Below are 10,528 nucleotides of genomic sequence, written 5' to 3' on the forward strand. Positions count from 1 at the left end.
TAACTTTGTGTTTATACTAGACAATAATTTATTGCTTGTCTTTGCTGAATAATACAGAAGACAAAGAGCTTAAAAAATAATCGCATATTAAATTGCAATATTGGTGAAATATTTATTTTCAAAAATTGTTCAGAAACCACAATCAAAGGGTCCAGGCCTGAGGACATATTCAGGCCAATATTGACTTTTGGTCATAGCGCCCCCAGCTGGCAACAGGAAATCAGCCTTATATGACAAACAACATCTAATTTACATGAAACTTATGTGTGGTCTACTTGTGATACTGAGCAAGCCTGTATACTTTAACCACGCCAGTGTATTCAGGCCACGCCCCCTGTTATGGCTTTCGACCGTTTAAGGTAGAGTCTTGTGTGAGTACCCCAACACAAGCACAAAAGCAAGCGCCCGTCCAATGCTGATTGCAGCTTTATTTTTTATTTTTGGCTTCCCTCTGGGAAAATTAAACCCTGCAATGATATTTAGTAATAGTCTAGACTTCAAAATACTGCAGATATGAGACCCTATTCCGTAACGCACAGCATAGATATTTCGGCTCCAGATTTTATTAGGAGATAAACTGACCAGATTTTACTGTAACAAATTTAGAGGATAGGATTTCAGTACTTTAATCAAATAGATGGAAAGTAAAGGTGAGCATGGCCTAAGGTATGAGGCGGCTTTTGTAAAAAGCACTTTCATTTTGAAAATAAAAACAGGTAGGCAACAGTGGAGCGCGGTGAAGCCCTGTGATAAACCTCTTGAAGATATAGTCAGCTAGCCAAACCATCCTGTCAGATCAGTGCCTGAGGAGAGGCAGAGGGGGAAAGAGAGACGGCGAGAAGGGGAAGAGAGCAAAACACGGGTGAAAAGGGTCAGCGGGGAGGAAGGCTAAACCCCAGCAGCAAGCAAAAGATTGTGTGTGCAGCGCATTTATATTTCAGCATGGTTGTGTGTGTGTGTGTGTATGTCAACCCCAACTGGGCAGACATTTACTTGACATGCTGATAGGGATTTAAGCAGTGGGTGGGTGGTGTGTCTGACCAAGGTGAGTGAATGAGCAGAGAAGGAGAGCTAGTGGGTATCGGAGGAGGGGGGGGGGGGGCAGACCAGAGGCGAGTTGAGACGATTAGAGTTGAGACGATTAGAAGAAGGAGGCAGAAATGAGGAGGAAAACAGGGAGGTGAGTCTTTATAGGAGAACCCTCCAGGCTCAGCAAAGAGAAGGGGGACTAGTCTATTGAGGTGATGAGGGAAAAGTGGGTCTTTCTTTCAGACAGTCTAATGAAGCACAAGTCCACGACGAAGAATGGAGGCCGGCTACCGCAGGGTGGGTTAGCTTGTGTTGCTGCTCCCCTCCATTTCTCCCCTTTTTCTTCGTTATCTCTCCACCTTTCTCCTCTCTTCCACTGCCTTCTCTTTACTACATCCCCTCTTTCTCCTTTCCCTTTCCTAAAGTGCTGCAGTCCCTCCTCTTAAAGGGATTGCACAGTTTATTTAAAAAGAGGTGTAACGTGTCGCAAGCTCGCGCACTAGCCTCTCAGATGATTTGATGAAATGGCAATGATACAGTGGCCAGCTGCATTTCACCAATAAAGAGGATTACTATTGCTGGGCAGCATCATCAAGGAAATGTAACACGTAGCCAGGCAACATTTGAAATTATCAAATGGCCCAGCCTCAGCTGCACTGCAGCACACTGTATCAGCACAGAAATTTGATCTGAATTTTTAAACATGATTTAAACTGATATCCTTAGGGATCCCATCAAAGCATTCAAAACAGGTAAAAGTAATGAGTGACAGATTTCGAATTGTGGCGTGCACATACAATGAACCCTGAGCCGACATGTTAAATTACAGGAGGCAGCAGACTGAGACAGACAGGGGGGCTGTCAAAGTGTCTGACTGGATTTGACTGGGTTTGGCTGGGGGTTGTTTGACCAGGGGGTTGACTGGGCTGCAAGACTGATTTCTGGCTCGATTTAGCTCTGGGCTGACTGGAGACTGGCCAGAGGCTGACTGAAGGGGGTTGAGTTCCCCCCAGCTCAAGTTGTCCCTGAAGCAAAGCAATAAGAAGCAGCTTATAATAAGCAAACACAGAGGCAGTCAGCCAGCCGGGGATGAACGGCAGATGAAACACACACACATACACACACACACACACACACACACACACAAACACACACACACACACACAATGCTGCATTGACACCCCCACCCCACATCCCTGACCTTGACCCTTGAGGTCCCTCCTAACCTGTTTCTGAATGGAAGTCGGTGCAGCTGGGGTGTCTAGCCATGAACTAACCACAACCCCCTCCGCTGCACAGACCCCTCATCCTCTAATCATCCAGCCTGTTCCCACGCTTGATGACTGGGATGCGGTCTCTGCATCTGAATGGTGCAATTTAATATTTCAGCGGCCGCCATTGGTCCCGTCCGTCTGTTTAACTGAGGGTAACACCAATCCCAGGATATTCTGTGGTTTGTATGAATTACCTGCTGAACATTGATCTGATTGTTTTATTTCCAATTCAGGAAGCTTTTGTTTGATTCCGCGCAATATTACTCCTCTCTGCTTTACATCTCAACATGCATCTGCAGTCTGTCTTAATGGCTCAGTCACATAAACCATTCAGTCTGAGCACATATGTACGCTGTATAATGTATATGCAAGGGTGTGAAAATGTAAGTGTGCCATGTGACATCGAGGGGGTTCAAACCCCTCCATCTTCAAATTTTCATTACGGCCAAATCTCAGGCCTGTGCGACAGCAGCGTGGCCTTTTGCAGGCGAGCAGCCAGTTTAATCACACATACAGCACTACTCCATTTTCATTTCCTTTTCATACAGCCTCCATTCCACTATGGCTTTATAATTCTCCCCTCAGAGCTGCCTGGCCTGTTTGAGTGTTTGCAGCCTGTTGAAATGACATAATCAGTGACTTGGATAAATGCATGACTGTTTTCCCTGAGTCTATAATCAGACTTGGGGCTCAGTGTTGCAGCTCCGAGGGAACAGCAGCAGCAGCAACACTTCACTCAGGAATTAGCTTACTTCCTTAGGAGATCAGTTTCACATAAGGAATTTGGTTGAGTATCAATGAAATGAATTGGTCAAGTGCATTTTGACAAATAAAATGGTTATTCTTACTTGCTTTAGCAGGAAAAAGGATTTGCTTAAAAGAAATTGTCAGGATTATGGCAAAGATTACAAATACCCAAATGTCAAAACACAATGTGGTTTTATTGCAATGCAAAGATAATGAGCTTTGTTGATGATATATTTGCATGTGAAAAATTAAAAAATAAAAGGTCATTCAATCTCTTCCAATTAAAATATCAATACCTCCACAGTTAGTGCGATGTTAAAGTCTTATTAGGAAAATCCTCATACGAGGGAGTTGGCCAATTTGCCTTTTGTTCTGCATTTAAATGATATCAAGTGTTTTCAAGAAAGAACTGATCAAGTCGGATTTGTCTCAAAGAAAGAAAGCCAGGATGAATTGAGCGATGGCTGTAAATGCTTTCAGCAACTATTACTTCAGTGGGTGGAACACGTTCAATCAATACATAAGCAAATAAAAAGCAATGGGCAGTCTGAATGCTGCAGCGGACTGGACGACAATCACACACACACAAATGAACAGTCCACATTCATGCTGCTCAAATATTCTTAATATACCTGGTTTAAAAAATCTTAGTAAACTGACAAAGAGTTCAGGCCATATCCACATTTTGATCTGCATTTTTCCTGTTGGGAGTTCACTTCACTCTAACTAAATGCAAAAAAACAAAGTTTTTAAATCATGCATCTTATTAGAATACCTTTTGTCTTTCACAAAAGGATGTTACTATTCTTTCATTAATATTCATAATTTAGAAAGACGCCCATCCTTCATGTTACTCACGTACAAAATAGGATTTGTGTAGTGTAGGAGGCATGTGAAAGATGTGGCTTTGCTGTAGGTCTTTGGACTTAAAGCCTATGAAAGTAGAAAGAGTGAATATTGCCACTCTGCTCTGACACACACATAAACACTCCTATGTTCACTCACATGCAGTATGTCCACATGAAGCTAGGTCTACTGTGCCATCCTGCCGGTTCTCTTTGCGTTGAATTATGCATAATTGCAGCAGCGTAGTAACACACATGGCTATAACTGGTATTAGCATAAAAGCTTTCTGCAGGAGATGGTGTTGGGGTGCATGTCCCTTTTTTTCCTGAGAGTAAGAGTGAATGGAGTCATTTATATCCGTGCAATTTGGATTGGCATGCAAGTATGTGTGCACGAGCGTATATGTAACAGTTATTGTGACTAGCTTACATGGCCAGGTATTACATTCACCTGATGTTTCATCAAACATATGGACCCCATATTTGATCTGAATATGCAAACAAGGAATTCAGCGGCTCCACCCAGTTCATCCCCCATCAACAAGGCAAACTACACTTTCTACACTTTCTAATCTAAGTTAAAGGACTTAACACCCACCTCCCTGGGCTTGTCCTCCATCCTTCTCCCTCCCCCAGAAACCCACCCTTTGATGGTGTCCAAACACACACATCCACAACAGTTTTTAACTGTTGTTTGCCTGTCTTTTATTTTCTTTCTTACACACTGTCTTTTTGTTGTTGTTATTATTACGAACCTGTTATATTTTTGTCTCCTGTCTTTGTGAAACTTAGCTAGTGTGCCACTGTAAAGCAAAACCTTCCAAATCTTCCAAACATCAGCATTAACCTTGGAACATTTTGCTGAATTAAAATACATGAGTCAGGTTACAAAACAAATAAACGTATAAATGGAATCAATTCAATTGAGCACGTCTGGACTGTTGTTAAGAGCAGATTCCCCAAAACATGATTCGGAAGCCTGCGCCCATCCAGGCTAACCACAGCTAGTGTTGGCACTTCGCACTAACCTTTTCTCTGCTTTAGCCTCATCAGTGTCACTATGGGTTGATTAGACAGAGAAGCTTGATTAAAACTGCCTTGACTCTGATAGAGAAGACGATAACAGGGGTGAACTGTGTCTTTTGAGGCTTGGTAAATGACAGCAGCGGTTACCACACCACTTAAAAAGATAATTTATTTCCAAATCCCTGCATGGCTTTCAAGGACAAAACATAGCCATGTAATTTGCTGTACTGTACGCAACTATTTAGAAATATCAGCCTTTTGTAATGGGCTCTTTCTGTAGGAGAGAGAGAGAGTGTGTGTGTGTGTCTGTGCATGTGTATGTGTGCAAGTGTGCGCGTGTCCCCTCCTACAGTCCTTGCTGTGAAGTTTAACGCTGCACTGCTACAGACTGACAACAGTGCAGCATGCAGCAGGTCTTCAGAGCAGATGATAGCCTATTTCCAGGACACAGACAATTCACCAAATCGCTCTCTCCAATAATTAGCACTGACAGGTGAAAACAGCCACGAATGCCATGGGAGTTCACAATGAAACGGACAATTCCATAAACACACTACTATAGACCCCAGAAGCACTCACACACAAACACAGACTTCCATGCACAACAGCAGCAACAACAGAGGCTCCGTCTGCACAGCTAACACCACATTAAGACCATAAAGCACCAATACATCCCCTGTTCCACGTCCACAGCCCATATCCTGCTGCTTCTGCACTGATACCCCTGATCCCCCTGCGCTTTGACAAGGCGTAATAAAGCCTGTATGAAGCGCCGCATTGTGTGGGGAGAACACAATGTTGCCTGCTGAGTGCTGTGAGAAGGGCGTACACCGGTGGGTCCCACGGCGCAGCAGCGCACCAGGGCCTATAGCAGGGAGTGCTGAGCATGCTAATGAGGTCATTATGTTATGCCTCTCCCTCGTTCCTTCTCTCCTTTACAGTGTGGGCTTTGCCTGTCAGAGGAGGCAGGGTACCCCGCTAATGCAGCCAACCACAGATGTCACATATGGCACAATGAGTAGACACATGAGCGTCTCCGAATGAGCCACAGAGAGAAAGTCATGGTGACGCTCCATTTTTCAGCCAGCATCAAAAGCAAGAACAGGCATCTATGGATTTGCATAAGGTGAGCTCGAAGAAAAGTAAAGAGGAGGGCAACAACATGCAACATTCATTTGCTAATTGTTCCTGCTGTGTATTCAATCAGCAACCGTATTTTTTTCCCTTTTTTTTTTTTTACGCTAGCGCTATTATTTACAACCGAGGCGGAGGGGTTAAATATCGAGCACATGCAAATGCAATTACAAGATATTTGCATAGCCGTTAACTATTAGAGGGCAGATGGCAAACAGCGGGCATAAAAAAGCGGCCGAGCGCCATCTTGGCTGAGGAGACAGCTGGCAGACAGGAATCGGCCATTTTGTAAGCGTGGGTCGCTGCCAGGCTGAGGCGTAGAGAGGCGCCAGTCTCTCTCTGTGTGCCAGGAGATTGGCAGCGAGCGGGAATTGTGCTTTAATACCCTTCCTGGTACAGGCAATAACACCGGATTCTCCAACAGTCAGTGACAGTATGATCACAGTCAACGGCTCCTGTCTAGAGCTGACTGAGATCAATTATAACATCACAGACTCTGATATTACAACTCTGAGCAGAGATGGCATCTTATCTTAATACTGTTACCAGGGGTGGGGATATTTCTTATTTCTATTATTCTCCTGGCTTAGTTCAATATGGCTTACAGAATCATTTAATTGGTTTCGTTAAAACAAAAAGGCAATTCAATGAAGACATCGTACTCACCAAGAAGTAGGAATCCTGTGCAAGTTTTCATGCTTGGAAAACTGTCCATCTGTCCTGTAATGTCCTTCCAAGTCCACAAATATCTACAGTACAGTACATTTTGTAGCATGACCTCTTAAAACCTTTTCTCAGCCGGATGTTTCTACCACTGCATGAAGAAATTCTACTGAAGCCAGGTTTTTTGTCCTTCCAGAAGATTTTGCCAATTTTCTTTAGTCACCACCAATTCTGCAAAAACATCTGAAGAGCAAGTCTCTTTGTGTGGAGAAGGACTTTTGTAAAGGTGGAGGAGAAAAAAGTCAGATGAAAAACCGAGACCGTTTTAGACAGGGGGGGGACACTGAGCAGGTACAACTACTGTCCTTTTCATCTCTCATTCAATTAGCAGCGATTCGCTTGTACTGCCATGGGATCCTTGCTGCACAGCAGTAAGTGGACTTCAGGTGCCATTTCCACACCCACACACACAGAGAGAGAGAGAGAGAGAGAGAGAGAGAGAGAGAGAGAGAGAGAGAGAGAGAGAGAGAGAGAGAGAGAGAGAGAGAGAGAAAGAGAGAGAGAGAGAGAGGTATGAAAAGCCCAGGCCCACCTTCCTCTCTTCCACCTTACAGATCAATACTGCACTGCCATATCCTCTGATGGGAGCTGCTGTAGTGAGGGTAAGAAAATCTAAGGCAAAAAGTTCAAATTGTCCTTTCATCCTGACTCATGAGATCTTAGGAATATTGTGCACTTCGTGCTTGGAAGTGGGACTGAGACGAAATGTCCTGTGTACCGTCTCCGATGGATCCTTATCAAACAGTTAAGGTGGAATGAGTAATAAGAGGGAGGGAGCTGGAAGAAAAGCGACCTTCGACGTCCTGTCTTATTCTTCTTCCGTTTCTCTCCCTCCCTCGCTGTCTCTGTGTCTCTCTGACAAAGTTTTATCAAGTGGTATTGGACGCAGAAAAAAACCCTCCGGCTGACCACACACAAAGACTCTTCTCTCTGTCTCTTCCCTCTCGCCGTTTCTATCTATTTTTCTATGCACACACACACACACATGTGCACCTACTGACAAACACACTGCGTGTGGGGCGGTTAGGGCCCTGGCCCTGGCTGGTGCTGGGACTGTTGGAGAAAGATAGAAAGAGAGAAGAGCTGGGAGCAGTGGTGGTGTTTGGTCCCTGGGCTCCGTGGCCTGCAGGCGGTGCTGGGCAACCTCTGCTAGCCTCTCTCCTCTGTATTGATTTCTGCTGCTCCGCTCTGCCGCGGAGGCTCCTAGCCGCCGGGGATGAGAGCTTGGCTCACCCGCTTCACCTGCCTCTCTCCTGGCTTGGTTGGCCTAGCCTGCCCACTCTGCCGCAGCATTGGCTGGCCCCTGCTGGCTCCCCGGGACCCCTGTATGCAGCGCCAAGGCCACAGAAGGAGGGCAGCCAGAGAGCCCTTGGCGATCCACAGCTGTGTTCACCTGCTCTGGGTTCACCCGCTTCGAACCACCTCCTCGAACTGCTTCTATCCTTCTCTCCTTCCATCATCCACCCACTCTGCTTCTCTTTTTCCTTCTCCACTGCCTCCTCCTCCTCGTCTTCCTGCTGTACACTAACAACCAGAGACAGAAAAAAACAAGTTAATCTTAACTTTCAGCATTTTACCCATCCTAAATGTCAATCCTGTTCTTTGATCAACAAAAAATCAGGGGTGAAGATTCTGGCATCCTTTCTCAGCCGTTAATGTGGACCTGTTAACCTTAGAGAGCAGAAACTGCAGGGATTGAAGGCCTGAGAGTTAAGTGTGTCAGGCAGAGAGATACTGTCTGCCTGACAGGGGTAGTCTCAACTATTAGATTCTGATGTGCTGCAGGTAGCAAAATATGGCAAGAGTGGGCCGATTATAAAAATCCGCACCGCAGCAATAGAATACATTAAAAAGAAATTACAGGAATTGTTTCTACTCAACAACCTCTTTTGCTCTCCTTGAGCCACACCAGACCACTGAGTTGAATATGGATTTGCCATTAATGGTCAGAAATAACAAAAGCAACATTTAAAACAGAGGATATCTCAAACTTCCCTCGCCCCTCTCTCTTTGCGCCCTAGTGAGTGTGAAGGAATGGAAATGTTTTGGCCAGACCAGTGGTGCTCTATAGAAACTTTGTCAAAGAAAACATCTCAGCTTTTGTATCATCCAGAATTATTCAAATGGGTTCAGCAGCCCTCTTCTTATGATAATAGCAGTTAGGGGGACATTTCTTTGAGGATTCATGGTCCCATTGTGTTCCTCAACAGAGAAAGAGCCATGGCCATATTCAACCCCCACCACCCCCACACTGCGCCAACCACACGATCTCTTAAACATGCTTGCCACAGCCACCAAAGAGCTGTGACAGCCCTTCTGTCCACCTCTCTTCACCCCGCTGCAGGCCTGAAAAAGAGACTAAAACCCACGGGCCGACTGCCAGGGGAATAGAGAAGTAAAGTGCGGAGATTTGAGAGCTGGTGGGCCGGCAAGGCTTTGGGAGTTAGAGCTGTCTGTTAAGGAAGGAGCGAAGGGGGCGCAAGAGGGGTTACGCAGTTGGGACAAGAGAACCAAGTTTGGAAGAGGGGGGCGAGTTGAGTTAGAGGGACATGGATGGGGACTGGGGGTGCGGTGCATGTCTCAGACACAATAATACTATTCATTGGGCTCAGACATGGGTGTTAACTCCCCTCTGACAGAGCACAATGGGACTCGGCGGCATTCAGGCAGCCTTGGTGATATTGTTAGTTCAGGGCTGCATTCTCCCTGCTGCAGGATAGAGCGGCCACATTGTACCCATCCGGCAGGATGGATGGAGGGAGGTTTGAGAGGTGAAAGGCAAAGAAAGAGAGAACAGTACGTTTGTCTATCTGTCAGTGCTCAAGGAGCGAGGGGCAGAGGGAACAGAGGGCGGAGAAGGTGGGGAGGGGCGGCGGAGGTGGTGGTGGTGTTGGGGGTGTTTTGCCCCATGGCATTGGACTTGTTTGTTTCAGGGGGGAAATAAAAAGGAGAAACTGAGACTAAAAGAGACTGTGCAATAAATATTACTCAAGCAGCCGAGTGCAGGGCTAAAGAGGCATTAAAGGGGGTGGGGGCACAGACGGAGCGAGGAAAGAAAGGTGGCATTTTTATACAGAAAAACGTTGCAGTTTTATATGCTGCTTTAGAGTTTAGGTACATTTTGTTCATACACCTCAAAGAGAGAGTGGAGAAGAGTGGATGAAGGGAAATGACAGAAAATGAGAACTGTGGAGGTTGCTGCTGTTCGTGACTCGGATGAGGTGACATCCAACTACCACAAGACCTACTTTTCCACAAGAGAGGAGAAACAGCATATAATTGCAAGGGAGAAGAAAGAGAGTTGAACCAGCACAGTAGGCATAGGGGAATTCAGGCTGTGACTACATGCACGTCAGGTTTCCAGCTAAATGTAGCACAAATTGTAACTGAATTCACAGAACATCTGCAAAAGTAGATGCAAATTAATGTGCGTTTAGACTAAATGTTTATATGATTAATCAAGAACACATATGTCAATGAAAATGATCATGCAAAGGATGAACGTATGCTCAACTTTGTTATGCAAGTGTGTCTTCCTCATTGACATGTCATGTATAAAAGGCAACACTATGTTGCCTTAAGACATCTCATCAAATTCCTTTGGAATCTGCAGTCACTGAACGTTTACCTCCCACCGAGGACTTATTAAACAGCAGATCTGATATCAGCAGTAGGTATTGATGAAAAGGACAGAAGTATAAAAGGATGCAGTCTGCATCTAATCACTTTACTCACTAGACATTTCACACA

At 45.2% G+C, this 10,528-nt stretch overlaps 1 long non-coding RNA gene across 1 annotated transcript in view; it reads right to left on the reverse strand.

The window, feature by feature from the left end:
• LOC117950359 overlaps positions 1-10,528 on the reverse strand; it is a 39,630-nt gene that overhangs the window by 8,066 nt on the left and 21,036 nt on the right. Inside the window, exon 3 of the long non-coding RNA XR_004657875.1 lies at positions 6,722-8,302. This is a non-coding gene — a long non-coding RNA (uncharacterized LOC117950359). The remainder of the gene's footprint in view (positions 1-6,721; positions 8,303-10,528) is intronic.

This window comes from Etheostoma cragini, chromosome 9 (assembly GCF_013103735.1).
Source record: "Etheostoma cragini isolate CJK2018 chromosome 9, CSU_Ecrag_1.0, whole genome shotgun sequence".
NCBI classification, from domain to species: domain Eukaryota; kingdom Metazoa; phylum Chordata; class Actinopteri; order Perciformes; family Percidae; genus Etheostoma; species Etheostoma cragini.